Below are 7,129 nucleotides of genomic sequence, written 5' to 3'. Positions count from 1 at the left end.
TCAAGCATTACAAGAATATATCCTTGCTTGATATGTTGTAGCTCTCTCAAAATTTCAGATTTAGAGAGTAGAGCATTCTTCACCCCTTTTGAAGGCTTGGGGTTCACATCTAATCTTGTTGGAGCCAATACAATCTTAACATCATCTTTGACAAAACTATATGTATTTTTATAACCATCATGCAAAGTTTTTCTATCATATTGCCATGGCCTTCCCAAGAGCAAGTGACATGCATCCATTGGCACAACATCACACATGACTTCATCCTTGTATCTTCCACCAATTGAAAATTGGACAAGGCATCGTTTGCTCACCTTTATTTCTTTCTTCTTTTCCAGCCAGGTAAGTCCATAAGGATGCGGATGGTCCTCTGTTTTCAGCTGCAATTTGTCTACCATGTCGCTAGAAACAACATTTTCAAAACTGCCCCATCTATAATCACATCGCAGACTTTACCATGACAAGTGCACCTAGTATGGAAGATGTTGTGACGCAACCAACCATCTTCTTGTGTTCGTTGAACATTCAGACTTCGGCAAACAAGAAGTTCTCCTTCATCTGCATGAACTACCTCTTCCATTTGAGAACATTCAACCTCATCTTCATCGGACCCTTCATCAATTTCTTCTTCGACAAGAGAAATTATCTTCCGATTTGGGCAATCTGCTGGAATATGACCATACCCTTGGCACTTGAAACACTTTCTTGCACTTGTATTAGGAGGGACTTGTTGTTTAGAGCTTTCACCTTTGTTGAATGACCTTGAGGTAAAAGGTTTTACAGTTTTAGAAGGCCTAGAGTTTGAGGAACTCCCTTGGTTAAAGGAACTTCCCTTGCTTACAGAACGAAAACCACTTCCCCGAGCTTCTTTTAGTTGTCGTTCAATCCTCATAGCAAGCTTACAAACATCTGAATAAGTCCAATATGGCTGCAGCTGCACCATATTGCCTACTTCAGTCCTCAATCCTCCAAGAAACCTAGCAATAGTTTGCTCTTGAAGCTCTACCACATCACATTTGATCATCAAATAATCAAATTCAGCAGTATACTCTTCAACAGATAGATCATTATGTTTGAAATTATGAAGCTTGAGATAGGAATCTTGTCGATAGCTTTCCGGCAAAAATCTTCTCTTTAGTTCCCTCTTCATCTTCTCCTAAGAACGAATAGGGTGTCTTCCTTCTCGAACTCTTTGCCTCTTCAAGTTTTCCCACCATAATCCAGCATATTTTCTTAATTTTAAAGCAGCAAGATTTACCTTTCTATCATCACATACATCTTTAAAATCAAATACTCTCTCAACAGTGTGAAGCCAATCGACGAACTCGTCAGGCTGCATTCTTCCTTCAAATTTGAGATGAGATCCACCACCGAACGAAGTCCACGATCGGATACAGGACCTAGCCACTCACCACTCCTTGGATCTGCCCAAAGAGATACACAGTTGAGAGAGTTCTCCTCAATGGCCTGCAAAAGCTCAAAGGAAAGAACCCAGAAAAATGAGGCACAACCTCCAACTCTCCAGCCACACATTAGCTGTCCCCCCTTTGGCAGCCACTTCAAGTATATAACTCTTGGAACAACCCTCCAAGAATAGGAAAACTTACATATAAACAAAGTTATTAAACTAACAAACACTTAAGAGATAATTAAGGCTAAAAGAGAAGCTGCAGAAAAGACAGAAAATGAGTTTTACTGAAACCAGTCAACTTGATATGTCTTTAGTCTAGCAGCCATAACTTCCTCTAGGAAACTCCAATTGATATGAAATTTGTTGCATTGGAAACTAGACTTCATTAGCTTTCCAACCATAGGTTACATGCATCTTATGGTCAACGCAGTTGCTACAGTTTTCACGAAGAGTTTCACCAAAGACTGGGTGTTCTTTTGAAAATTCTTCAATGTCCAAGTGCTCAACACTTGGTCTTGTTTGTTCTGCTCCTGCATCAAGTCTTGCTTGCTTTGCTCCTGCATCATGCCACATGTTACATCTCTGTGCTCTGTTTTTTTCTTTTTTATTTGTCAATAAATTATTGGTTAGTTAAATCTTTGCTAACTTTTTAGTTCATGAATTTTTATTAACCTTTTTTTTTTCCTTGCATGCAATTTTTAAACATAAAATATATGCCAAATAATATTAACAGCAATGAATTCAAGATTTAAATTAATAAGTTGGTTAGCCAGTGGTTGGCAGTGCTGTAGTGACACTATAGGAGTACTGTTTATATATTGTTATGAACTCAAGTACTGTTTATTAAGTTAAGATCGGCCTCTGTGAAAGGTGGTGTAACCCTGCCTGGCCTCTAGTGTTGCATAATAACAAGTCTTTTAAATCATCTATGGTGCACCCCAAAATATCGTTAAGTCATTCCAACTAGTGTATTTCTATACCTGATTGTACCTTGACAATGTTTTTTTTGTAAAAAAAAAAATTACTCAATTTAATATTTTATCTTTGAAAAGTGTAATAATTAGATAGAGGATTCAATCAATTTATATTCTACTCCATGTACTAAATTAATTTATCTCATCTCATTGATATTTTTTTAAATTATTTTAAAAATAAAATTGACAAACAAGGAAAGATTAAATAATTATATGTTCACATTATTTAACATTTTAAAATATAAAGAGAAAAAAAAAATATGATCCATATATGGCATATTAAAAGTTGAATAATAAGCATTTAGGACAAAATTTTAAAAAGAAATTAATTAAAAAAACAACAAGCAATGACATAAACTAATAAAATATCCACAAAATAAAATCTAATAATAAAACATTGTTCATCAAAAGCTCTTCTTTCTTTCTTTCTTCTCTTCATATCTAAGTTCAAGATGATCTTAACTATGCACTAAATAATTAATTAGATTAGATTAAATTTTTTAAACAAATCTTTGAACTTAAACATGCTAAAACGTCAACTAGTATACTCTATAAATACACACCCTCATTTCTTATCTTCCCACATTGATTCCAAATACTTTCATATATATATATATATACATCACTCTCTTTGGCACCTCCATAGCTAGCAAGCATCAATGGCAGCCACATTTTCTTTACCCACTTCAGCCGGAGTTCTCACCGGACTTCTCCCGGTTATGGTGCTGGTAACCGCCACCTTCTTCTTCAATTCCTTCTCTTCTATTCACAAAATCCTAATGAGCATGGAAAAGATGGTGGTAGTGGTGCTGGTGTTGGTGCTGGTTTACCACCAGGTCCCGCAGCCTTACCAATTGTTGGAAGCCTTCCGATGATGCTTTGGAGGAAGCCACATTCCCGGTGGGTCCTTCGAAAAGCCGAAGGCAAAGACATTACTTGCATTCGCCTAGGAAATGTCCATGTTATCGTTGTTAACTCACCAGAGCTTGCTAGAGAGTTTTTAAAGAAGAACGATGCCGTCTTCGCCTCTTGGCCTAAAACAATGGCTACCGAATACTCCGGTAGGTCTTTCTTCTCTGTCGTCTTCACTCCATGGTGTGATCAATGGAAGAAGATGAGATGAGTGATGGTCTCACAGGTACTCAACCATCAACAATTCCAAAAGATGGCGAAAATGCGCGTGGAAGAGGCCGATAACCTTGTTCAAGTATATTCGAGCATCAAAGCAAAGCCGGAGAAGAGATTAATCTCCGAAAAACTCTTCGGTATCTTTGATATATATATATATATATATATTATATACATTGATGTAGATTATGTGACTGATATTTTCACATGATCATGATGTGAGGTGTTCAGCTCTGTTTGAAGCTCTAAGATGGATGTATAACTCAATATTGAGTTTGTGCAGGAATTACTGTAGCAACGGGGGATGTACAGAATGGCTGTAAACCTCACGGGCTCCATGCGGCCCGCATGGAGACCGTGAGGTTCACTGGAATTTTTGATTTCGCAAGCATCGTAACAATGTTCATCGTAGCAAAGTGAGAGAATTTCTGAGAATGGCTGTAAACCTCACGGGCTTCATGCGGCCCGCATGGAGACCGTATGGGCTACTGTAGCATCCCGAATGAGTTACTTAACTCTTCATTCTCTCTTCAATGATAGGGCATTCTTGAGGTTTCTTGAGAGAAAAAGAAAGGGAGAAAGGGCTACGGGCTAGGGCTTCAACATCCATCAAAGGGGAAGCCTTGAAGACATCCTAGAGCTTCGGATCCGAGCTTGTGAGCTCAAAGAAGAAGAAGTGAAGGTATATATGTACTCTTCTTCTTCATTCTTGTAAACCTAAGCTAGGGGTTGCAAGAAGGTGGGAAGGTTGCTAGGGCAAGTTGTTTATCATCTTGTTGTGTGTTCTTATTTGCTCAAGAGAGGCTTATTGTATGTTTGTATGCATTGATTAGCCGGATTAAGCTAGGTTGTAGCTTAAGGGAGAAGAAGAACACTGTAGCACTTCCCATACCAATTGAACACTCTAGGTCCTTGTGGTTTTTCTTTGTAGTGAGGAGTTTTCCCACAAGGATTCTTCCTGAAAAATGATGTATATTGGTTTTTGAATGAGAATTGTGTTTTTGCTTGTCGTTTGATCCAAAGGGGTGAATAGTGTTGACTGCCAGGTTTTGTCCGCTGTGTGTTGTATACCCCGGGCTCCCCAACACATGATAACTTATTTCTATTGTCTTCTTTAGATATTATACTGGAACTATCATAAGGAGGATGCTGTTTGGATGTCGGCATTTTGGAAAGGGAGCAAAAGACGGCGTGCCGGGGCCGGGAGAAGAGGAGTTGGAGCACGTAGAGGCTGCATTCACTGTGCTCTCATTGATCTATTCATTTTGTGCATCAGATTTCATACCAAGTTTGAGAATTTTGGATATTGACGGTCATGAGAAAACCATGAAGAAAGCCATAAATGTGATCAATAAATATCATGATCCTATTATTGAAAAGAGAGTGCAACAATGGAGGAGCAATGGTGGTGTTAATGGTGAGCCAGAGGACATTCTTGATGTGTTCATCTCTCTCAAAGATGATGAAGGAAAGCCTCTCTTAAGGATTGAAGAAATTAAGGCACAATCTGCTGTGAGTGTCTATTTTCATATATATATATATATATAACACGGCCTCTCGCACGTCCATAGTGGCCATTATATTACATTGACTTTAACTATATCCCTAACCTTGACCTTGAAATAAGCTTATGTAACACTCGCATGACCGTGCATGTAGGAGCTCATCTTTGTAACGGTGGACAACCCGTCAAACACGAGTGGAATGGGCGATGGTCGAGATGCTCAACCAGACCCGGATATTCTCCGGAAAGCCATCGATGAGCTCGACCGTGTCATCGGCCCTCACCGCCTTGTTGAAGAGTCCGACTTCCCAACCTCCCCTACTTGAGGGCATGTGCCCGTGAAGCTCTTCGTCTCCACCCCATTGCACCCTTCAACGTTCCCCCATGTCTCCTCCATTGACACCACCGTCGCCGGCTTCTTCATCCCTAAGGGCGCCCAGTCCTCCTAAGCCGTGTCGGACTTGGCCGAACCCTAAAAATTTGGGAAGATTCGATGAGATTCAACCCCGACCGCACCTTAATGAGAAGAATGTGGATCTAGCCGAGCCGGAGCTCCGGTTCATATCGCTTTTCCACCGGCCGGAGAGGGTGCATAGGGGGACAGTTGGGGACCGCAATGACGTATATGTTGTTAGCTAGAGTTTTGCATACGTTTACGTGGAGCTTGCTCGCGGTGAAGGGCCGGTGAACCTCTCAGAGGAGGAAAGTAGTCTCTTTATTGATAAACCTTTGCATGCCCTTGCTAAGCCAATGTTGGCTTTTTTAGAGCATTATTAAGTAATTACTTTTATAAGCATGCTGCATGATCACATATATATTTATATGGGCATACATATGTTTGTATCTTTGGAGAAAGATTATTGAACTTAGGATATATATAATATTTAAAAAGCTCTTTAATAATTTAGTGGTTACTCCCCCTAATAACTTGGACAGGCCTGTATTATCAGATTGTGGTCTTCGCAAGTCCAGCTAATTTTTTTTATAGCATTTTTGTTTTCCTCTTTTGTTTTGTGTGCCTCACCTCTTATGAGAGACTTCTTTCTGTTTCTTCTTCTTGTTTGTACTTTTTTTCTACTCTGTTCGGTTTTTTTTTCTTCAATAAAGTTGTGGTTTATCTATATTTATTAAAAAAAAACTGTCATATCATGTCTTAATTTTTAAAATTTTTTATTTTGATGTAATATTTTTTTTTTTAATTCCTAGTTGTCTTTAACTCCATGCAGATTATGTACGTTGGATGTATAAATATATATACATATGAGAACCAATCTTTTATAAATGTCCATAGATAAATTCTATGGACATCATCTCTTAATCATTGGATTTGAATCAAGTTACTGCAACTCATCCTTGACAAATTCATTTAAAAAATTTCTAATGTTCCTATTACCTAAAAATTTTAGTTTTTTTTTATCTCATTCGAGGTTGTCCACGTTGACTTTCACACTCTCCTCTCTTTATTTTATTTATTTATTTATTTATTTTGTGAGTGGATTTAGATAATGTCTCAAACATGAGCTTGTTAATGGATTTTCTCAAATTGTCCTGTAAGAGTGTTCTGTGGTTCAAATTACACTTGGTACCCAACTTTATCATAATCCATTGATTGCATGTGGTCCTCATAGTTTATAATACTTTTAACAATAATAATTTATTAAAATTATGGTCATCATTGTTGATTTTCGACATCAATCTGCTTAATTGCCATGGTGGTAATTAATGTACCAAACACATATTACTTTATTATTAATTAAGAAAAAACAATGTTGTGTATTAATTAATTTCTTTTTTTAAAAGAAAAATTCACTTATGATGTAACGAGTAGTTTTATTTTGTGGTTTTGAAGGTGAATGATTGAGAAAATCAAGTTAAGTTGTTTCAAGTTGAATTAGATTTGAATAGCTCATAAGTGGTATATATATGTTGTTTTATTTGCTCTTTTCTTATTAGTTTATCATTGGTTAATTAAATCTTAGTTGCTGACAATTTAGTTCATGAATTTTGTAAACTATTTTTTTTGTGTGTATATAATATTTAAGCATAAAAAGTCAAAAAATAAATAAATAAATTCAAGATTTAAATGAATTTATTATTCAATTTGATCCTTGA

General features: G+C 37.2%; 1 pseudogene; it reads left to right on the top strand.

The window, feature by feature from the left end:
• Positions 1–3,044: 3,044 nt before the first annotated feature.
• On the top strand, positions 3,045–5,794 carry LOC120268683 (annotated as a pseudogene).
• Positions 5,795–7,129: the final 1,335 nt, after the last annotated feature.

The sequence above is a fragment of the Dioscorea cayenensis genome, chromosome 9 (assembly GCF_009730915.1).
Source record: "Dioscorea cayenensis subsp. rotundata cultivar TDr96_F1 chromosome 9, TDr96_F1_v2_PseudoChromosome.rev07_lg8_w22 25.fasta, whole genome shotgun sequence".
Lineage (NCBI taxonomy): Eukaryota > Viridiplantae > Streptophyta > Magnoliopsida > Dioscoreales > Dioscoreaceae > Dioscorea > Dioscorea cayenensis.
The sequence above is the reverse complement of the archived record's forward strand: the minus strand, read 5'-3'. Positions and strand labels throughout refer to the sequence as shown.